This window comes from Taudactylus pleione, unplaced genomic scaffold (assembly GCF_031769625.1).
Source record: "Taudactylus pleione unplaced genomic scaffold, aTauple2 ptg000612l, whole genome shotgun sequence".
NCBI lineage: Eukaryota > Metazoa > Chordata > Amphibia > Anura > Myobatrachidae > Taudactylus > Taudactylus pleione.
In genome coordinates this window covers 447569-471702 of record NW_028285014.1, presented here as the reverse complement: position 1 = coordinate 471702, position 24134 = coordinate 447569, and the positions used below count along the sequence as shown (strand labels likewise).

Below are 24134 nucleotides of genomic sequence, written 5' to 3'. Positions count from 1 at the left end.
TAAAAAAACTATAACTATGTGTACATCATGCACATCATTGTTTATGTTGTATTTATTTTCCTATGGGAATTACATTTAGAAATGTACATTCTTTACAACATTGTCATCCATTGAATTCATGCAGAGTTTGAAGATTTCAAATTGTGACAAAATGAAAGACTCGACCACGAAGGGACTCGAACCCTCAATCTTCTGATCCGAAGTCAGACGCCTTATCCATTAGGCCACACGATCATCTTTATAGAAGTTGTCGAACCTGTGGAAGGTGTGGTAAAAGTAACCTCAAGTATAACATTCAAAATTTAGAAGTTTTTTCTAGATATATGTTTTGGAAAAACTTGCATATGAATTACAAAATGAAATCCAACATATTTTAGTGATTAATGTTGAGTGAACATTTCAAAGTATACCTTTCACATAGCCTAGATTTTGTAAAATCCTTAACTTAGCTGAGAAATAACTTAACTTTTCTATAGGCATGCTATAAAGTTTTATAAAAAGATTAGGGATGTAGGCATTAGAGCAATTTCTCATTGAGCTATGGCTGTTCTGATTTCACTGATTCCTTCTAAACATGTGAGATGTATTTTTTATATGCAGATATGAAAATAACCATTATAGTATCAATTTGGTCAAAGAATTGCTTTGCAACACAGATTACCAAAATCAAACAAGTTAACAGGTAAACACTGACATTTTCCTAAAGGTTTTTTAAGTTTTATGAAAATATTAGGGATGTAGGCTTTATAGCAATTTCTCATTGGACTATGGATGTTTGGATTTCAATGATTCATTTTAAACATGTGAGATATAATTTTTATATGCAGATATGCAAATATCCTTTATTGTATCAATTTGGTCAAAGATTTTTTTCCAACACAGATTACCAAAATTGAACAAGTTAACAGGTAAATACTTACATTTTCCAAAAGGATACCTTTTACTATGCACCAAAATCCTAAAAAACCTATAACTATGTGTACATCATGCACATCATTGTTTATGTTGTATTTATTTTCCTATGGGAATTACATTTTGAAATGTACATTCTTTACAACATTGTCATCCATTGAATTCATGCAGAGTTTGAAGATTTCAAATTGTGACAAAATGAAAGACTCGACCATGAAGGGACTCGAACCCTCAATCTTCTGATCCGAAGTCAGACACCTCATCCATTATGCCACACTGTCATCTATGTCGAAATTGTCGAACCTGTGGAAGGTGTGGTAATAGTAACCTCAAGTATAACATTCAAAATTTAGAAGCTTTTTCTAGAGGTATGTTTTGGAAAAACTTGCATATGAATTACAAAATGAAATCCAACATATTTTAGTGATTTATGTTGAGTGAACATTACAAAGTATACCTTTCACATAGCCTAGATTTTGTAAAATCCTTAACTTAGCTGAGAAATAACTTAACTATTCTATAGGCATGCTATAAAGTTTTATAAAAAGATTAGGCATGTAGGCATTAGAGCAATTTCTCATTGAACTATGGGTGTTCTGATTTCACTGATTCCTTCTAAACATGTGAGATGTATTTTTTATATGCAGATATGCAAATAACCATTATAGTATCAATTTGGTCAAAGAACTTCTTTGCAACACAGATTTCCAAAATCAAACAAGTTAACAGGTAAACACTTACATTTTCCTAAAGGTTTTTTAAGTTTTATGAAAATATTAGGGATGTAGGCTTTATAGCAATTTCTCATTGGACTATGGATGTTCGGATTTTAATGATTCATTTTAAACATGTGAGATATAATTTTTATATGCAGATATGCAAATATCCTTTATTGTATCAATTTGGTCAAAGATTTTTTTCCAACACAGATTACCAAAATTGAACAATTTAACAGGTAAATACTTACCTTTTCCAAAAGGATACCTTTTACTATGCACCAAAAACCTAAAAAAACTATAACTATGCGTACATCATGCACATCATTGTTTATGTTGTATTTATTTTCCTATGGGAATTACATTTAGAAATGTACATTCTTTACAACATTGTCATCCATTGAATTCATGCAGAGTTTGAAGATTTCAAATTGTGACAAAATGAAAGACTCGACCACGAAGGGACTCGAACCCTCAATCTTCTGATCCGAAGTCAGACGCCTTATCCATTAGGCCACGCGATCATCTTTATAGAAGTTGTCAAACCTGTGGAAGGTGTGGTAAAAGTAACCTCAAGTATAACATTCAAAATTTAGAAGTTTTTTCTAGATATATGTTTTGGAAAAACTTGCATATGAATTACAAAATGAAATCCAACATATTTTAGTGATTTATGTTGAGTGAACATTACAAAGTATACCTTTCACATAGCCTAGATTTTGTAAAATCCTTAACTTAGCTGAGAAATAACTTAACTTTTCTATAGGCATGCTATAAAGTTTTATAAAAAGATTAGGCATGTAGGCATTAGAGCAATTTCTCATTGAACTATGGGTGTTCTGATTTCACTGATTCCTTCTAAACATGTGAAATGTATTTTTTATATGCAGATATGCAAATAACCATTATAGTATCAATTTGGTCAAAGAACTGCTTTGCAACACAGATTACCAAAATCAAACAAGTTAACAGGTAAACACTTACATTTTCCTAAAGGTTTTTTAAGTTTTATGAAAATATTAGGGATGTAGGCTTTATAGCAATTTCTCATTGGACTATGGATGTTCGGATTTCAATGATTCATTTTAAACATGTGAGATATAATTTTTATATGCAGATATGCAAATATCCTTTATTGTATCAATTTGGTCAAAGATTTTTTTCCAACACAGATTACCAAAATTGAACAAGTTAACAGGTAAATACTTACCTTTTCCAAAAGGATACCTTTTACTATGCACCAAAAACCTAAAAAAACTATAACTATGTGTACATCATGCACATCATTGTTTATGTTGTATTTATTTTCCTATGGGAATTACATTTAGAAATGTACATTCTTTACAACATTGTCATCCATTGAATTCATGCAGACTTTGAAGATTTCAAATAGTGACAAAAAGAATGACTTGACCACGAAGGGACACGAACCCTTAATCTTCTGATCAGAAGTCAGACGCCTCATCCATTATGCCACACTGTCATCTATGTCGAAATTGTCGAACCTGTGGAAGGTGTGGTAATAGTAACCTCAAGTATAACATTCAAAATTTAGAAGCTTTTTCTTGAGGTATGTTTTGGAAAAACTTGCATATGAATTACAAAATGAAATCCAACATATTTTAGTGATTTATGTTGAGTGAACATTACAAAGTATACCTTTCACATAGCCTAGATTTTGTAAAATCCTTAACTTAGCTGAGAAATAACTTAACTATTCTATAGGCATGCTATAAAGTTTTATAAAAAGATTAGGCATGTAGGCATTAGAGCAATTTCTCATTGAACTATGGGTGTTTTGATTTCACTGATTCCTTCTAAACATGTGAAATGTATTTTTTATATGCAGATATGCAAATAACCATTATAGTATCAATTTGGTCAAAGAACTGCTTTGCAACACAGATTACCAAAATCAAACAAGTTAACAGGTAAACACTTACATTTTCCTAAAGGTTTTTTAAGTTTTATGAAAATATTAGGGATGTAGGCTTTATAGCAATTTCTCATTGGACTATGGATGTTTGGATTTCAAAGATTCATTTTAAACATGTGAGATATAATTTTTATATGCAGATATGCAAATATCCTTTATTGTATCAATTTGGTCAAAGATTTTTTTCCAACACAGATTACCAAAATTGAACAAGTTAACAGGTAAATACTTACATTTTCCAAAAGGATACCTTTTACTATGCACCAAAATCCTAAAAAACCTATAACTATGTGTACATCATGCACATCATTGTTTATGTTGTATTTATTTTCCTATGGGAATTACATTTAGAAATGTACATTCTTTACAACATTGTCATCCATTGAATTCATGCAGAGTTTGAAGATTTCAAATTGTGACAAAATGAAAGACTCGACCACGAAGGGACTCGAACCCTCAATCTTCTGATCCGAAGTCAGACGCCTTATCCATTAGGCCACACGATCATCTTTATAGAAGTTGTCGAACCTGTGGAAGGTGTGGTAAAAGTAACCTCAAGTATAACATTCAAAATTTAGAAGTTTTTTCTAGATATATGTTTTGGAAAAACTTGCATATGAATTACAAAATGAAATCCAACATATTTTAGTGATTAATGTTGAGTGAACATTTCAAAGTATACCTTTCACATAGCCTAGATTTTGTAAAATCCTTAACTTAGCTGAGAAATAACTTAACTTTTCTATAGGCATGCTATAAAGTTTTATAAAAAGATTAGGGATGTAGGCATTAGAGCAATTTCTCATTGAGCTATGGCTGTTCTGATTTCACTGATTCCTTCTAAACATGTGAGATGTATTTTTTATATGCAGATATGAAAATAACCATTATAGTATCAATTTGGTCAAAGAATTGCTTTGCAACACAGATTACCAAAATCAAACAAGTTAACAGGTAAACACTGACATTTTCCTAAAGGTTTTTTAAGTTTTATGAAAATATTAGGGATGTAGGCTTTATAGCAATTTCTCATTGGACTATGGATGTTTGGATTTCAATGATTCATTTTAAACATGTGAGATATAATTTTTATATGCAGATATGCAAATATCCTTTATTGTATCAATTTGGTCAAAGATTTTTTTCCAACACAGATTACCAAAATTGAACAAGTTAACAGGTAAATACTTTCCTTTTCCAAAAGGATACCTTTTACTATGCACCAAAAACCTAAAAAAACTATAACTATGTGTTCTTCATGCACATCATTGTTTATGTTGTATTTATTTTCCTATGGGAATTACATTTAGAAATGTACATTCTTTACAACATTGTCATCCATTGAATTCATGCAGAGTTTGAAGATTTCAAATAGTGACAAAAATAATGACCACGAAGGGACACGAACCCTCAATCTTCTGATCAGAAGTCAGACGCCTCATCCATTATGCCACGCTGTCATCTATGTCGAAATTGTCGAACCTGTGGAAGGTGTGGTAATAGTAACCTCAAGTATAACATTCAAAATTTAGAAGCTTTTTCTAGAGGTATGTTTTGGAAAAACTTGCATATGAATTACAAAAAGAAATCCAACATATTTTAGTGATTTATGTTGAGTGAACATTACAAAGTATACCTTTCACATAGCCTAGATTTTGTAAAATCCTTAACTTAGCTGAGAAATAACTTAACTATTCTATAGGCATGCTATAAAGTTTTATAAAAAGATTAGGGATGTAGGCATTAGAGCAATTTCTCATTGAACTATGGGTGTTCTGATTTCACTGATTCCTTCTAAACATGTGAGATGTATTTTTTATATGCAGATATGCAAATAACCATTATAGTATCAATTTGGTCAAAGAATTGCTTTGCAACACAGATTACCAAAATCAAACAAGTTAACAGGTAAACACTGACATTTTCCTAAAGGTTTTTTAAGTTTTATGAAAATATTTTAGGGATGTAGGCTTTATAGCAATTTCTCATTGGACTATGGATGTTTGGATTTCAATGATTCATTTTAAACATGTGAGATATAATTTTTATATGCAGATATGCAAATATCCTTTATTGTATCAATTTGGTCAAAGATTTTTTTCCAACACAGATTACCAAAATTGAACAAGTTAAGAGGTAAATACTTACATTTTCCAAAAGGATACCTTTTACTATGCACCAAAAACCTAAAAAACCTATAACTATGTGTACATCATGCACATCATTGTATTTATTTTCCTATGGGAATTACATTTAGAAATGTACATTCTTTACAACATTGTCATCCATTGAATTCATGCAGAGTTTGAAGATTTCAAATAGTGACAAAAAGAATGACTTGACCACGAAGGGACACGAACCCTCAATCTTCTGATCAGAAGTCAGACGCCTCATCCATTATGCCACGCTGTCATCTATGTCGAAATTGTTGAACCTGTGGAAGGTGTGGTAATAGTAACCTCAAGTATAACATTCAAAATTTAGAAGCTTTTTCTAGAGGTATGTTTTGGAAAAACTTGCATATGAATTACAAAATGAAATCCAACATATTTTAGTGATTTATGTTGAGTGAACATTACAAAGTATACCTTTCATATAGCCTAGATTTTGTAAAATCCTTAACTTAGCTGAGAAATAACTTAACTTTTCTATAGGCATGCTATAAAGTTTTATAAAAAGATTAGGGATGTAGGCATTAGAGCAATTTCTCATTGAGCTATGGCTGTTCTGATTTCACTGATTCCTTCTAAACATGTGAGATGTATTTTTTATATGCAGATATAAAAATAACCATTATAGTATCAATTTGGTCAAAGAATTGCTTTGCAACACAGATTACCAAAATCAAACAAGTTAACAGGTAAACACTTACATTTTCCTAAAGGTTTTTTAAGTTTTATGAAAATATTAGGGATGTAGGCTTTATAGCAATTTCTCATTGGACTATGGATGTTCGGATTTCAATGATTCATTTTAAACATGTGAGATATAATTTTTATATGCAGATATGCAAATATCCTTTATTGTATCAATTTGGTCAAAGATTTTTTTCCAACACAGATTACCAAAATTGAACAAGTTAACAGGTAAATACTTACCTTTTCCAAAAGGATACCTTTTACTATGCACCAAAAACCTAAAAAAACTATAACTATGTGTACATCATGCACATCATTGTTTATGTTGTATTTATTTTCCTATGGGAATTACATTTAGAAATGTACATTCTTTACAACATTGTCATCCATTGAATTCATGCAGAGTTTGAAGATTTCAAATTGTGACAAAATGAAAGACTCGACCACGAAGGGACTCGAACCCTCAATCTTCTGATCCGAAGTCAGATGCCTTATCCATTAGGCCACGCGGTCAACTTTATAGAAGTTGTCGAACCTGTGGAAGGTGTGGTAAAAGTAACTTCAAGTATTACATTCAAAATTTAGAAGTTTTTTCTAGATATATGTTTTGGAAAAACTTGCATATGAATTACAAAATGAAATCCAACAAATTTTAGTGATTTATGTTGAGTGAACATTACAAAGTATACCTTTCACATAGCCTAGATTTTGTAAAATCCTTAACTTAGCTGAGAAATAACTTAACTTTTCTATAGGCATGCTATAAAGTTTTATAAAAAGATTAGGGATGTAGGCATTAGAGAAATTTCTCATTGAGCTATGGCTGTTCTGATTTCACTGATTCCTTCTAAACATGTGAGATGTATTTTTTATATGCAGATATGAAAATAACCATTATAGTATCAATTTGGTCAAAGAATTGCTTTGCAACACAGATTACCAAATTCAAACAACTTAACAGGTAAACACTGACATTTTCCTAAAGGTTTTTTAAGTTTTATGAAAATATTAGGGATGTAGGCTTTATAGCAATTTCTCATTGGACTATGGATGTTTGGATTTCAATGATTCATTTTAAACATGTGAGATATAATTTTTATATGCAGATATGCAAATATCCTTTATTGTATCAATTTGGTCAAAGATTTTTTTCCAACACAGATTACCAAAATTGAACAAGTTAAGACGTAAATACTTACATTTTCCAAAAGGATACCTTTTGCTATGCACCAAAAACCTAAAAAACCTATAACTATGTATACATCATGCACATCATTGTTTATGTTGTATTTATTTTCCTATGGGAATTACATTTAGAAATGTACATTCTTTACAACATTGTCATCCATTGAATTCATGCAGAGTTTGAAGATTTCAAATAGTGACAAAAAGAATGACTTGACCACGAAGGGACACGAACCCTCAATCTTCTGATCAGAAGTCAGACGCCTCATCCATTATGCCACGCTGTCATCTATGTCGAAATTGTCGAACCTGTGGAAGGTGTGGTAATAGTAACCTCAAGTATAACATTCAAAATTTAGAAGCTTTTTCTAGAGGTATGTTTTGGAAAAACTTGCATATGAATTACAAAATGAAATCCAACATATTTTAGTGATTTATGTTGAGTGAACATTACAAAGTATACCTTTCACATAGCCTAGATTTTGTAAAATCCTTAACTTAGCTGAGAAATAACTTAACTATTATATAGGCATGCTATAAAGTTTTATAAAAAGATTAGGGATGTAGGCATTAGAGCAATTTCTCATTGAACTATGGGTGTTCTGATTTCACTGATTCCTTCTAAACATGTGAGATGTATTTTTTATATGCAGATATGCAAATAACCATTATAGTATCAATTTGGTCAAAGAACTGCTTTGCAACACAGATTACCAAAATCAAACAAGTTAACAGGTAAACACTTACATTTTCCTAAAGGTTTTTTAAGTTTTATGAAAATATTAGGGATGTAGGCTTTATAGCAATTTCTCATTGGACTATGGATGTTCGGATTTCAATGATTCATTTTAAACATGTGAGATATAATTTTTATATGCAGATATGCAAATATCCTTTATTGTATCAATTTGGTCAAAGATTTTTTTCCAACACAGATTACCAAAATTGAACAAGTTAACAGGTAAATACTTACCTTTTCCAAAAGGATACCTTTTACTATGCACCAAAAACCTAAAAAAACTATAACTATGTGTACATCATGCACATCATTGTTTATGTTGTATTTATTTTCCTATGGGAATTACATTTAGAAATGTACATTCTTTACAACATTGTCATCCATTGAATTCATGCAGAGTTTGAAGATTTCAAATTGTGACAAAATGAAAGAATCGACCACGAAGGGACTCGAACCCTCAATCTTCTGATCCGAAGTCAGATGCCTTATTCATTAGGCCACGCGGTCATCTTTATAGAAGTTGTCGAACCTGTGGAAGGTGTGGTAAAAGTAACCTCAAGTATAACATTCAAAATTTAGAAGTTTTTTCTAGATATATGTTTTGGAAAAACTTGCATATGAATTACAAAATGAAATCCAACATATTTTAGTGATTTATGTTGAGTGAACATTACAAAGTATACCTTTCACATAGCCTAGATTTTGTAAAATCCTTAATTTAGCTGAGAAATAACTTAACTTTTCTATAGGCATGCTATAAAGTTTTATAAAAAGATTAGGGATGTAGGCATTAGAGCAATTTCTCATTGAACTATGGGTGTTCTGATTTCACTGATTCCTTCTAAACATGTGAGATGTATTTTTTATATGCAGATATGCAAATAACCATTATAGTATCAATTTGGTCAAAGAACTGCTTTGCAACACAGATTACCAAAATAAAACAAGTTAACAGGTAAACACTTACATTTTCCTAAAGTTTTTTTAAGTTTTATGAAAATATTAGGGATGTAGGCTTTATAGCAATTTCTCATTGGACTATGGATGTTCGCATTTCAATGATTCATTTTAAACATGTGAGATATAATTTTTATATGCAGATATGCAATATCCTTTATTGTATCAATTTGGTCAAAGATTTTTTTCCAACACAGATTACCAAAATTGAACAAGTTAACAGGTAAATACTTACCTTTTCCAAAAGGATACCTTTTACTATGCACCAAAAACCTAAAAAAACTATAACTATGTGTACATCATGCACATCATTGTTTATGTTGTATTTATTTTCCTATGGGAATTACATTTAGAAATGTACATTCTTTACAACATTGTCATCCATTGAATTCATGCAGAGTTTGAAGATTTCAAATAGTGACAAAAAGAATGACTCGACCACGAAGGGACTCGAACCCTCAATCTTCTGATCCGAAGTCAGACGCCTTATCCATTAGGCCACGCGATCATCTTTATAGAAGTTGTCGAACCTGTGGAAGGTGTGGTAAAAGTAACCTTAAGTATAACATTCAAAATTTAGAAGTTTTTTCTAGATATATGTTTTGGAAAAACTTGCATATGAATTACAAAATGAAATCCAACATATTTTAGTGATTTATGTTGAGTGAACATTACAAAGTATACCTTTCACATAGCCTAGATTTTGTAAAATCCTTAACTTAGCTGAGAAATAACTTAACTTTTCTATAGGCATGCTATAAAGTTTTATAAAAAGATTAGGGATGTAGGCATTAGAGCAATTTCTCATTGAGCTATGGCTGTTCTGATTTCACTGATTCCTTCTAAACATGTGAGATGTATATTTTATATGCAGATATGAAAATAACCATTATAGTATCAATTTGGTCAAAGAATTGCTTTGCAACACAGATTACCAAAATCAAACAAGTTAACAGGTAAACACTGACATTTTCCTAAAGGTTTTTTAAGTTTTATGAAAATATTAGGGATGTAGGCTTTATAGCAATTTCTCATTGGACTATGGATGTTCGGATTTCAATGATTCATTTTAAACATGTGAGATATAATTTTTATATGCAGATATGCAAATATCCTTTATTGTATCAATTTGGTCAAAGATTTTTTTCCAACACAGATTACCAAAATTGAACAAGTTAACAGGTAAATACTTACATTTTCCAAAAGGATACCTTTCACTATGCACCAAAAAGCTAAAAAACCTATAACTATGTGTACATCATGCACATCATTGTTTATGTTGTATTTATTTTCCTATGGGAATTACATTTAGAAATGTACATTCTTTACAACATTGTCATCCATTGAATTCATGCAGAGTTTGAAGATTTCAAATAGTGACAAAAAGAATGACTTGACCATAAAGGGACACGAACCCTCAATCTTCTGATCAGAAGTCAGACGCCTCATCCATTATGCCACGCTGTCATCTATGTCGAAATTGTCGAACCTGTGGAAGGTGTGGTAATAGTAACCTCAAGTATAACATTCAAAATTTAGAAGCTTTGTCTTGAGGTATGTTTTGGAAAAACTTGCATATTTATTACAAAATGAAATGCAACATATTTTAGTGATTTATGTTGAGTGAACATTACAAAGTATACCTTTCACATAGCCTAGATTTTGTAAAATCCTTAACTTAGCTGAGAAATAACTTAACTTTTCTATAGGCATGCTATAAAGTTTTATAAAAAGATTAGGGATGTAGGCATTAGAGCAATTTCTCATTGAACTATGGGTGTTCTGATTTCACTGATTCTTTCTAAACATGTGAGATGTATTTTTTATATGCAGATATGCAAATAACCATTATAGTATCAATTTGGTCAAAGAACTGCTTTGCAACACAGATTACCAAAATCAAACAAGTTAACAGGTAAACACTTACATTTTCCTTAAGGTTTTTTAAGTTTTATGAAAATATTAGGGATGTAGGCTTTATAGCAATTTCTCATTGGACTATGGATGTTCGGATTTCAATGATTCATTTTAAACATGTGAGATATAATTTTTATATGCAGATATGCAAATATCCTTTATTGTATCAATTTGGTCAAAGATTTTTTTCCAACACAGATTACCAAAATTGAACAAGTTAACAGGTAAATACTTACCTTTTCCAAAAGGATACCTTTTACTATGCACCAAAAACCTAAAAAAACTATAACTATGTGTACATCATGCACATCATTGTTTATGTTGTATTTATTTTCCTATGGGAATTACATTTAGAAATGTACATTCTTTACAACATTGTCATCCATTGAATTCATGCAGAGTTTGAAGATTTCAAATTGTGACAAAATGAAAGACTCGACCACGAAGGGACTCGAACCCTCAATCTTCTGATCCGAAATCAGACGCCTTATCCATTAGGAAAGGCGATCATCTTTATAGAAGTTGTCGAACCTATGGAAGGTGTGGTAAAAGTAACCTCAAGTATAACATTCAAAATTTAGAAGTTTTTTCTAGATATATGTTTTGGAAAAACTTGCATATGAATTACAAAATGAAATCCAACATATTTTAGTGATTTATGTTGAGTGAACATTACAAAGTATACCTTTCACATAGCCTAGATTTTGTAAAATCCTTAACTTAGCTGAGAAATAACTTAACTTTTCTATAATCATGCTATAAAGTTTTATAAAAAGATTAGGGATGTAGGCATTAGAGCAATTTCTCATTGAGCTATGGCTGTTCTGATTTCACTGATTCCTTCTAAACATGTGAGATGTATTTTTTATATGCAGATATGAAAATAACCATTATAGTATCAATTTGGTCAAAGAATTGCTTTGCAACACAGATTACCAAAATCAAACAAGTTAACAGGTAAACACTGACATTTTCCTAAAGGTTTTTTAAGTTTTATGAAAATATTAGGGATGTAGGCTTTATAGCAATTTCTCATTGGACTATGGATGTTCGGATTTCAATGATTCATTTTAAACATGTGAGATATAATTTTTATATGCAGATATGCAAATATCCTTTATTGTATCAATTTGGTCAAAGATTTTTTTCCAACACAGATTACCAAAATTGAACAAGTTAACAGGTAAATACTTACATTTTCCAAAAGGATACCTTTTACTATGCACCAAAAACCTAAAAAACCTATAACTATGTGTACATCATGCACATCATTGTTTATGTTGTATTTATTTTCCTATGGGAATTACATTAGAAATGTACATTCTTTACAACATTGTCGTCCATTGAATTCATGCAGAGTTTGAAGATTTCAAATAGTGACAAAAAGAATGACTTGACCATAAAGGGACACGAACCCTCAATCTTCTGATCAGAAGTCAGACGCCTCATCCATTATGCCACGTTGTCATCTATGTCGAAATTGTCGAACCTGTGGAAGGTGTGGTAATAGTAACCTCAAGTATAACATTCAAAATTTAGAAGCTTTTTCTAGAGGTATGTTTTGGAAAAACTTGCATATTTATTACAAAATGAAATGCAACATATTTTAGTGATTTATGTTGAGTGAACATTACAAAGTATACCTTTCACATAGCCTAGATTTTGTAAAATCCTTAATTTAGCTGAGAAATAACTTAACTTTTCTATAGGCATGCTATAAAGTTTTATAAAAAGATTAGGGATGTAGGCATTAGAGCAATTTCTCATTGAACTATGGGTGTTCTGATTTCACTGATTCCTTCTAAACATGTGAGATGTATTTTTTATATGCAGATATGCAAATAACCATTATAGTATCAATTTGGTCAAAGAACTGCTTTGCAACACAGATTACCAAAATCAAACAAGTTAACAGGTAAACACTTACATTTTCCTAAAGGTTTTTTAAGTTTTATGAAAATATTAGGGATGTAGGCTTTATAGCAATTTCTCATTGGACTATGGATGTTCGGATTTCAATGATTCATTTTAAACATGTGAGATATAATTTTTATATGCAGATATGCAAATATCCTTTATTGTATCAATTTGGTCAAAGATTTTTTTCCAACACAGATTACCAAAATTGAACAAGTTAACAGGTAAATACTTACCTTTTCCAAAAGGATACCTTTTACTATGCACCAAAAACCTATAAAAACTATAACTATGTGTACATCATGCACATCATTGTTTATGTTGTATTTATTTTCCTATGGGAATTACATTTAGAAATGTACATTCTTTACAACATTGTCATCCATTGAATTCATGCAGAGTTTGAAGATTTCAAATAGTGACAAAAAGAATGACTTGACCATAAAGGGACACGAACCCTCAATCTTCTGATCAGAAGTCAGACGCCTCATCCATTATGCCACGCTGTCATCTATGTCGAAATTGTCGAACCTGTGGAAGGTGTGGTAATAGTAACCTCAAGTATAACATTCAAAATTTAGAAGCTTTTTCTTGAGGTATGTTTTGGAAAAACTTGCATATGAATTACAAAATGAAATCCAACATATTTTAGTGATTTATGTTGAGTGAACATTACAAAGTATACCTTTCACATAGCCTAGATTTTGTAAAATCCTTAACTTAGCTGAGAAATAACTTAACTATTCTATAGGCATGCTATAAAGTTTTATAAAAAGATTAGGCATGTAGGCATTAGAGCAATTTCTCATTGAACTATGGGTGTTCTGATTTCACTGATTCCTTCTAAACATGTGAAATGTATTTTTTATATGCAGATATGCAAATAACCATTATAGTATCAATTTGGTCAAAGAACTGCTTTGCAACACAGATTACCAAAATCAAACAAGTTAACAGGTAAACACTTACATTTTCCTAAAGGTTTTTTAAGTTTTATGAAAATATTAGGGATGTAGGCTTTATAGCAATTTCTCATTGGACTATGGATGTTCGGATTTCAATGATTCATTTTAAACATGTGAGATATAATTTTTATATGCAGATATGCAAATATCCTTTATTGTATCAATTTGGTCAAAGATTTTTTTCCAACACAGATTACCAAAATTGAACAAGTTAACAGGTAAATACTTACCTTTTCCAAAAGGATACCTTTTACTATGCACCAAAAACCTAAAAAAACTATAACTATGTGTACATCATGCACATCATTGTTTATGTTGTATTTATTTTCCTATGGGAATTACATTTAGAAATGTACATTCTTTACAACATTGTCATCCATTGAATTCATGCAGACTTTGAAGATTTCAAATAGTGACAAAAAGAATGACTTGACCACGAAGGGACACGAACCCTTAATCTTCTGATCAGAAGTCAGACGCCTCATCCATTATGCCACACTGTCATCTATGTCGAAATTGTCGAACCTGTGGAAGGTGTGGTAATAGTAACCTCAAGTATAACATTCAAAATTTAGAAGCTTTTTCTTGAGGTATGTTTTGGAAAAACTTGCATATGAATTACAAAATGAAATCCAACATATTTTAGTGATTTATGTTGAGTGAACATTACAAAGTATACCTTTCACATAGCCTAGATTTTGAAAAATCCTTAACTTAGCTGAGAAATAACTTAACTATTCTATAGGCATGCTATAAAGTTTTATAAAAAGATTAGGCATGTAGGCATTAGAGCAATTTCTCATTGAACTATGGGTGTTTTGATTTCACTGATTCCTTCTAAACATGTGAAATGTATTTTTTATATGCAGATATGCAAATAACCATTATAGTATCAATTTGGTCAAAGAACTGCTTTGCAACACAGATTACCAAAATCAAACAAGTTAACAGGTAAACACTTACATTTTCCTAAAGGTTTTTTAAGTTTTATGAAAATATTAGGGATGTAGGCTTTATAGCAATTTCTCATTGGACTATGGATGTTTGGATTTCAAAGATTCATTTTAAACATGTGAGATATAATTTTTATATGCAGATATGCAAATATCCTTTATTGTATCAATTTGGTCAAAGATTTTTTTCCAACACAGATTACCAAAATTGAACAAGTTAACAGGTAAATACTTACATTTTCCAAAAGGATACCTTTTACTATGCACCAAAATCCTAAAAAACCTATAACTATGTGTACATCATGCACATCATTGTTTATGTTGTATTTATTTTCCTATGGGAATTACATTTTGAAATGTACATTCTTTACAACATTGTCATCCATTGAATTCATGCAGAGTTTGAAGATTTCAAATTGTGACAAAATGAAAGACTCGACCATGAAGGGACTCGAACCCTCAATCTTCTGATCCGAAGTCAGACACCTCATCCATTATGCCACACTGTCATCTATGTCGAAATTGTCGAACCTGTGGAAGGTGTGGTAATAGTAACCTCAAGTATAACATTCAAAATTTAGAAGCTTTTTCTAGAGGTATGTTTTGGAAAAACTTGCATATGAATTACAAAATGAAATCCAACATATTTTAGTGATTTATGTTGAGTGAACATTACAAAGTATACCTTTCACATAGCCTAGATTTTGTAAAATCCTTAACTTAGCTGAGAAATAACTTAACTATTCTATAGGCATGCTATAAAGTTTTATAAAAAGATTAGGCATGTAGGCATTAGAGCAATTTCTCATTGAACTATGGGTGTTCTGATTTCACTGATTCCTTCTAAACATGTGAGATGTATTTTTTATATGCAGATATGCAAATAACCATTATAGTATCAATTTGGTCAAAGAACTTCTTTGCAACACAGATTTCCAAAATCAAACAAGTTAACAGGTAAACACTTACATTTTCCTAAAGGTTTTTTAAGTTTTATGAAAATATTAGGGATGTAGGCTTTATAGCAATTTCTCATTGGACTATGGATGTTCGGATTTTAATGATTCATTTTAAACATGTGAGATATAATTTTTATATGCAGATATGCAAATATCCTTTATTGTATCAATTTGGTCAAAGATTTTTTTCCAACACAGATTACCAAAATTGAACAATTTAACAGGTAAATACTTACCTTTTCCAAAAGGATACCTTTTACTATGCACCAAAAACCTAAAAAAACTATAACTATGTGTACATCATGCACATCATTGTTTATGTTGTATTTATTTTCCTATGGGAATTACATTTAGAAATGTACATTCTTTACAACATTGTCATCCATTGAATTCATGCAGAGTTTGAAGATTTCAAATTGTGACAAAATGAAAGACTCGACCACGAAGGGACTCGAACCCTCAATCTTCTGATCCGAAGTCAGACGCCTTATCCATTAGGCCACACGATCATCTTTATAGAAGTTGTCGAACCTGTGGAAGGTGTGGTAAAAGTAACCTCAAGTATAACATTCAAAATTTAGAAGTTTTTTCTAGATATATGTTTTGGAAAAACTTGCATATGAATTACAAAATGAAATCCAACATATTTTAGTGATTAATGTTGAGTGAACATTTCAAAGTATACCTTTCACATAGCCTAGATTTTGTAAAATCCTTAACTTAGCTGAGAAATAACTTAACTTTTCTATAGGCATGCTATAAAGTTTTATAAAAAGATTAGGGATGTAGGCATTAGAGCAATTTCTCATTGAGCTATGGCTGTTCTGATTTCACTGATTCCTTCTAAACATGTGAGATGTATTTTTTATATGCAGATATGAAAATAACCATTATAGTATCAATTTGGTCAAAGAATTGCTTTGCAACACAGATTACCAAAATCAAACAAGTTAACAGGTAAACACTGACATTTTCCTAAAGGTTTTTTAAGTTTTATGAAAATATTAGGGATGTAGGCTTTATAGCAATTTCTCATTGGACTATGGATGTTTGGATTTCAATGATTCATTTTAAACATGTGAGATATAATTTTTATATGCAGATATGCAAATATCCTTTATTGTATCAATTTGGTCAAAGATTTTTTTCCAACACAGATTACCAAAATTGAACAAGTTAACAGGTAAATACTTACATTTTCCAAAAGGATACCTTTTACTATGCACCAAAATCCTAAAAAACCTATAACTATGTGTACATCATGCACATCATTGTTTATGTTGTATTTATTTTCCTATGGGAATTACATTTTGAAATGTACATTCTTTTCAACATTGTCATCCATTGAATTCATGCAGAGTTTGAAGATTTCAAATTGTGACAAAATGAAAGACTCGACCATGAAGGGACTCGAACCCTCAATCTTCTGATCCGAAGTCAGACACCTCATCCATTATGCCACACTGTCATCTATGTCGAAATTGTCGAACCTGTGGAAGGTGTGGTAATAGTAACCTCAAGTATAACATTCAAAATTTAGAAGCTTTTTCTAGAGGTATGTTTTGGAAAAACTTGCATATGAATTACAAAATGAAATCCAACATATTTTAGTGATTTATGTTGAGTGAACATTACAAAGTATACCTTTCACATAGCCTAGATTTTGTAAAATCCTTAACTTAGCTGAGAAATAACTTAACTATTCTATAGGCATGCTATAAAGTTTTATAAAAAGATTAGGCATGTAGGCATTAGAGCAATTTCTCATTGAACTATGGGTGTTCTGATTTCACTGATTCCTTCTAAACATGTGAGATGTATTTTTTATATGCAGATATGCAAATAACCATTATAGTATCAATTTGGTCAAAGAACTTCTTTGCAACACAGATTTCCAAAATCAAACAAGTTAACAGGTAAACACTTACATTTTCCTAAAGGTTTTTTAAGTTTTATGAAAATATTAGGGATGTAGGCTTTATAGCAATTTCTCATTGGACTATGGATGTTCGGATTTTAATGATTCATTTTAAACATGTGAGATATAATTTTTATATGCAGATATGCAAATATCCTTTATTGTATCAATTTGGTCAAAGATTTTTTTCCAACACAGATTACCAAAATTGAACAATTTAACAGGTAAATACTTACCTTTTCCAAAAGGATACCTTTTACTATGCACCAAAAACCTAAAAAAACTATAACTATGCGTACATCATGCACATCATTGTTTATGTTGTATTTATTTTCCTATGGGAATTACATTTAGAAATGTACATTCTTTACAACATTGTCATCCATTGAATTCATGCAGAGTTTGAAGATTTCAAATTGTGACAAAATGAAAGACTCGACCACGAAGGGACTCGAACCCTCAATCTTCTGATCCGAAGTCAGACGCCTTATCCATTAGGCCACGCGATCATCTTTATAGAAGTTGTCAAACCTGTGGAAGGTGTGGTAAAAGTAACCTCAAGTATAACATTCAAAATTTAGAAGTTTTTTCTAGATATATGTTTTGGAAAAACTTGCATATGAATTACAAAATGAAATCCAACATATTTTAGTGATTTATGTTGAGTGAACATTACAAAGTATACCTTTCACATAGCCTAGATTTTGTAAAATCCTTAACTTAGCTGAGAAATAACTTAACTTTTCTATAGGCATGCTATAAAGTTTTATAAAAAGATTAGGCATGTAGGCATTAGAGCAATTTCTCATTGAACTATGGGTGTTCTGATTTCACTGATTCCTTCTAAACATGTGAAATGTATTTTTTATATGCAGATATGCAAATAACCATTATAGTATCAATTTGGTCAAAGAACTGCTTTGCAACACAGATTACCAAAATCAAACAAGTTAACAGGTAAACACTTACATTTTCCTAAAGGTTTTTTAAGTTTTATGAAAATATTAGGGATGTAGGCTTTATAGCAATTTCTCATTGGACTATGGATGTTCGGATTTCAATGATTCATTTTAAACATGTGAGATATAATTTTTATATGCAGATATGCAAATATCCTTTATTGTATCAATTTGGTCAAAGATTTTTTTCCAACACAGATTACCAAAATTGAACAAGTTAACAGGTAAATACTTACCTTTTCCAAAAGGATACCTTTTACTATGCACCAAAAACCTAAAAAACCTATAACTATGTGTACATCATGCACATCATTGTTTATGTTGTATTTATTTTCCTATGGGAATTACATTTAGAAATGTACATTCTTTACAACATTGTCATCCATTGAATTCATGCAGAGTTTGAAGATTTCAAATTGTGACAAAATGAAAGACTCGACCACGAAGGGACTCGAACCCTCAATCTTCTGATCCGAAGTCAGACGCCTTATCCATTAGGCCACACGATCATCTTTATAGAAGTTGTCGAACCTGTGGAAGGTGTGGTAAAAGTAACCTCAAGTATAACATTCAAAATTTAGAAGTTTTTTCTAGATATATGTTTTGGAAAAACTTGCATATGAATTACAAAATGAAATCCAACATATTTTAGTGATTAATGTTGAGTGAACATTTCAAAGTATACCTTTCACATAGCCTAGATTTTGTAAAATCCTTAACTTAGCTGAGAAATAACTTAACTTTTCTATAGGCATGCTATAAAGTTTTATAAAAAGATTAGGGATGTAGGCATTAGAGCAATTTCTCATTGAGCTATGGCTGTTCTGATTTCACTGATTCCTTCTAAACATGTGAGATGTATTTTTTATATGCAGATATGAAAATAACCATTATAGTATCAATTTGGTCAAAGAATTGCTTTGCAACACAGATTACCAAAATCAAACAAGTTAACAGGTAAACACTGACATTTTCCTAAAGGTTTTTTAAGTTTTATGAAAATATTAGGGATGTAGGCTTTATAGCAATTTCTCATTGGACTATGGATGTTTGGATTTCAATGATTCATTTTAAACATGTGAGATATAATTTTTATATGCAGATATGCAAATATCCTTTATTGTATCAATTTGGTCAAAGATTTTTTTCCAACACAGATTACCAAAATTGAACAAGTTAACAGGTAAATACTTACATTTTCCAAAAGGATACCTTTTACTATGCACCAAAATCCTAAAAAACCTATAATTATGTGTACATCATGCACATCATTGTTTATGTTGTATTTATTTTCCTATGGGAATTACATTTTGAAATGTACATTCTTTACAACATTGTCATCCATTGAATTCATGCAGAGTTTGAAGATTTCAAATTGTGACAAAATGAAAGACTCGACCATGAAGGGACTCGAACCCTCAATCTTCTGATCCGAAGTCAGACACCTCATCCATTATGCCACACTGTCATCTATGTCGAAATTGTCGAACCTGTGGAAGGTGTGGTAATAGTAACCTCAAGTATAACATTCAAAATTTAGAAGCTTTTTCTAGAGGTATGTTTTGGAAAAACTTGCATATGAATTACAAAATGAAATCCAACATATTTTAGTGATTTATGTTGAGTGAACATTACAAAGTATACCTTTCACATAGCCTAGATTTTGTAAAATCCTTAACTTAGCTGAGAAATAACTTAACTATTCTATAGGCATGCTATAAAGTTTTATAAAAAGATTAGGCATGTAGGCATTAGAGCAATTTCTCATTGAACTATGGGTGTTCTGATTTCACTGATTCCTTCTAAACATGTGAGATGTATTTTTTATATGCAGATATGCAAATAACCATTATAGTATCAATTTGGTCAAAGAACTTCTTTGCAACACAGATTTCCAAAATCAAACAAGTTAACAGGTAAACACTTACATTTTCCTAAAGGTTTTTTAAGTTTTATGAAAATATTATGGATGTAGGCTTTATAGCAATTTCTCATTGGACTATGGATGTTCGGATTTTAATGATTCATTTTAAACATGTGAGATATAATTTTTATATGCAGATATGCAAATATCCTTTATTGTATCAATTTGGTCAAAGATTTTTTTCCAACACAGATTACCAAAATTGAACAATTTAACAGGTAAATACTTACCTTTTCCAAAAGGATACCTTTTACTATGCACCAAAAACCTAAAAAAACTATAACTATGCGTACATCATGCACATCATTGTTTATGTTGTATTTATTTTCCTATGGGAATTACATTTAGAAATGTACATTCTTTACAACATTGTCATCCATTGAATTCATGCAGAGTTTGAAGATTTCAAATTGTGACAAAATGAAAGACTCGACCACGAAGGGACTCGAACCCTCAATCTTCTGATCCGAAGTCAGACGCCTTATCCATTAGGCCACGCGATCATCTTTATAGAAGTTGTCAAACCTGTGGAAGGTGTGGTAAAAGTAACCTCAAGTATAACATTCAAAATTTAGAAGTTTTTTCTAGATATATGTTTTGGAAAAACTTGCATATGAATTACAAAATGAAATCCAACATATTTTAGTGATTTATGTTGAGTGAACATTACAAAGTATACCTTTCACATAGCCTAGATTTTGTAAAATCCTTAACTTAGCTGAGAAATAACTTAACTTTTCTATAGGCATGCTATAAAGTTTTATAAAAAGATTAGGGATGTAGGCATTAGAGCAATTTCTCATTGAGCTATGGCTGTTCTGATTTCACTGATTCCTTCTAAACATGTGAGATGTATTTTTTATATGCAGATATGAAAATAACCATTATAGTATCAATTTGGTCAAAGAATTGCTTTGCAACACAGATTACCAAAATCAAACAAGTTAACAGGTAAACACTGACATTTTCCTAAAGGTTTTTTAAGTTTTATGAAAATATTAGGGATGTAGGCTTTATAGCAATTTCTCATTGGACTATGGATGTTTGGATTTCAATGATTCATTTTAAACATGTGAGATATAATTTTTATATGCAGATATGCAAACATCCTTTATTGTATCAATTTGGTCAAAGATTTTTTTCCAACACAGATTACCAAAATTGAACAAGTTAACAGGTAAATACTTACCTTTTCCAAAAGGATACCTTTTACTATGCACCAAAAACCTAAAAAAACTATAACTATGTGTACATCATGCACATCATTGTTTATGTTGTATTTATTTTCCTATGGGAATTACATTTAGAAATGTACATTCTTTACAACATTGTCATCCATTGAATTCATGCAGAGTTTGAAGATTTCAAATTGTGACAAAATGAAAGACTCGACCACGAAGGGACTCGAACCCTCAATCTTCTGATCCAAAGTCAGACGCCTTATCCATTAGGCCACGCGATCATCTTTATAGAAGTTGTCGAACCTGTGGAAGGTGTGGTAATAGTAACCTCAAGTATAACATTCAAAATTTAGAAGTTTTTTCTAGATATATGTTTTGGAAAAACTTGCATATGAATTACAAAATGAAATCCAACATATTTTAGTGATTTATGTTGAGTGAACATTACAAAGTATACCTTTCACATAGCCTAGATTTTGTAAAATCCTTAACTTAGCTGAGAAATAACTTAACTTTTCTATAGGCATGCTATAAAGTTTTATAAAAAGATTAGGGATGTAGGCATTAGAGCAATTTCTCATTGAGCTATGGCTGTTCTGATTTCACTGATTCCTTCTAAACATGTGAGATGTATTTTTTATATGCAGATATGAAAATAACCATTATAGTATCAATTTGGTCAAAGAATTGCTTTGCAACACAGATTACCAAAATCAAACAAGTTAACAGGTAAACACTGACATTTTCCTAAAGGTTTTTTAAGTTTTATGAAAATATTAGGGATGTAGGCTTTATAGCAATTTCTCATTGGACTATGGATGTTCGGATTTCAATGATTCATTTTAAACATGTGAGATATAATTTTTATATGCAGATATGCAAATATTCTTTATTGTATCAATTTGGTCAAAGATTTTTTTCCAACACAGATTACCAAAATTGAACAAGTTAACAGGTAAATACTTACATTTTCCAAAAGGATACCTTTTACTATGCACCAAAAACCTAAAAAACCTATAACTATGTGTACATCATGCACATCATTGTTTATGTTGTATTTATTTTCCTATGGGAATTACATTTAGAAATGTACATTCTTTACAACATTGTCATTCATTGAATTCATGCAGAGTTTGAAGATTTCAAATAGTGACAAAAAGAATGACTTGACCATAAAGGGACACGAACCCTCAATCTTCTGATCAGAAGTCAGACGCCTCATCCATTATGCCACGCTGTCATCTATGTCGAAATTGTCGAACCTGTGGAAGGTGTGGTAATAGTAACCTCAAGTATAACATTCAAAATTTAGAAGCTTTTTCTTGAGGTATGTTTTGGAAAAACTTGCATATTTATTACAAAATGAAATCCAACATATTTTAGTGATTTATGTTGAGTGAACATTACAAAGTATACCTTTCACATAGCCTAGATTTTGTAAAATCCTTAACTTAGCTGAGAAATAACTTAACTTTTCTATAGGCATGCTATAAAGTTTTATAAAAAGATTAGGGATGTAGGCATTAGAGCAATTTCTCATTGAACTATGGGTGTTCTGATTTCACTGATTCCTTCTAAACATGTGAGATGTATTTTTTATATGCAGATATGCAAATAACCATTATAGTATCAATTTGGTCAAAGAACTGCTTTGCAACACAGATTACCAAAATCAAACAAGTTAACAGGTAAACACTTACATTTTCCTAAAGGTTTTTTAAGTTTTATGAAAATATTAGGGATGTAGGCTTTATAGCAATTTCTCATTGGACTATGGATGTACGCATTTCAATGATTCATTTTAAACATGTGAGATATAATTTTTATATGCAGATATGCAATATCCTTTATTGTATCAATTTGGTCAAAGATTTTTTTCCAACACAGATTACCAAAATTGAACAAGTTAACAGGTAAATACTTACCTTTTCCAAAAGGATACCTTTTACTATGCACCAAAAACCTAAAAAAACTATAACTATGTGTACATCATGCACATCATTGTTTATGTTGTATTTATTTTCCTATGGGAATTACATTTAGAAATGTACATTCTTTACAACATTGTCATCCATTGAATTCATGCAGACTTTGAAGATTTCAAATAGTGACAAAAAGAATGACTTGACCACGAAGGG

The 24134-nt window shown here is 30.7% G+C and overlaps 11 non-coding genes across 11 annotated transcripts; all 11 read right to left on the bottom strand.

Moving 5' to 3' along the window:
* Positions 1-161: 161 nt before the first annotated feature.
* On the bottom strand, positions 162-234 carry TRNAR-UCG (transfer RNA arginine (anticodon UCG)). Its single transcript has one exon. It is a non-coding gene; the product is annotated as a tRNA-Arg (tRNA).
* A 1845-nt stretch (positions 235-2079) lies between these two features.
* TRNAR-UCG (transfer RNA arginine (anticodon UCG)) lies at positions 2080-2152 on the bottom strand. The gene has a single exon. It is a non-coding gene; the product is annotated as a tRNA-Arg (tRNA).
* Positions 2153-3997: 1845 nt separating this feature from the next.
* Positions 3998-4070, bottom strand: TRNAR-UCG (transfer RNA arginine (anticodon UCG)). Its single transcript has one exon. It is a non-coding gene; the product is annotated as a tRNA-Arg (tRNA).
* Positions 4071-6862: 2792 nt separating this feature from the next.
* TRNAR-UCG (transfer RNA arginine (anticodon UCG)) lies at positions 6863-6935 on the bottom strand. Its single transcript has one exon. It is a non-coding gene; the product is annotated as a tRNA-Arg (tRNA).
* A 1845-nt stretch (positions 6936-8780) lies between these two features.
* On the bottom strand, positions 8781-8853 carry TRNAR-UCG (transfer RNA arginine (anticodon UCG)). The gene has a single exon. It is a non-coding gene; the product is annotated as a tRNA-Arg (tRNA).
* An 885-nt stretch (positions 8854-9738) lies between these two features.
* On the bottom strand, positions 9739-9811 carry TRNAR-UCG (transfer RNA arginine (anticodon UCG)). The gene has a single exon. It is a non-coding gene; the product is annotated as a tRNA-Arg (tRNA).
* Positions 9812-16450: 6639 nt separating this feature from the next.
* TRNAR-UCG (transfer RNA arginine (anticodon UCG)) lies at positions 16451-16523 on the bottom strand. Its single transcript has one exon. It is a non-coding gene; the product is annotated as a tRNA-Arg (tRNA).
* A 1845-nt stretch (positions 16524-18368) lies between these two features.
* TRNAR-UCG (transfer RNA arginine (anticodon UCG)) lies at positions 18369-18441 on the bottom strand. Its single transcript has one exon. It is a non-coding gene; the product is annotated as a tRNA-Arg (tRNA).
* An 886-nt stretch (positions 18442-19327) lies between these two features.
* TRNAR-UCG (transfer RNA arginine (anticodon UCG)) lies at positions 19328-19400 on the bottom strand. The gene has a single exon. It is a non-coding gene; the product is annotated as a tRNA-Arg (tRNA).
* Positions 19401-21245: 1845 nt separating this feature from the next.
* TRNAR-UCG (transfer RNA arginine (anticodon UCG)) lies at positions 21246-21318 on the bottom strand. The gene has a single exon. It is a non-coding gene; the product is annotated as a tRNA-Arg (tRNA).
* An 886-nt stretch (positions 21319-22204) lies between these two features.
* TRNAQ-UUG (transfer RNA glutamine (anticodon UUG)) lies at positions 22205-22277 on the bottom strand. Its single transcript has one exon. It is a non-coding gene; the product is annotated as a tRNA-Gln (tRNA).
* Between the last annotated feature and the right edge of the window lie 1857 nt (positions 22278-24134).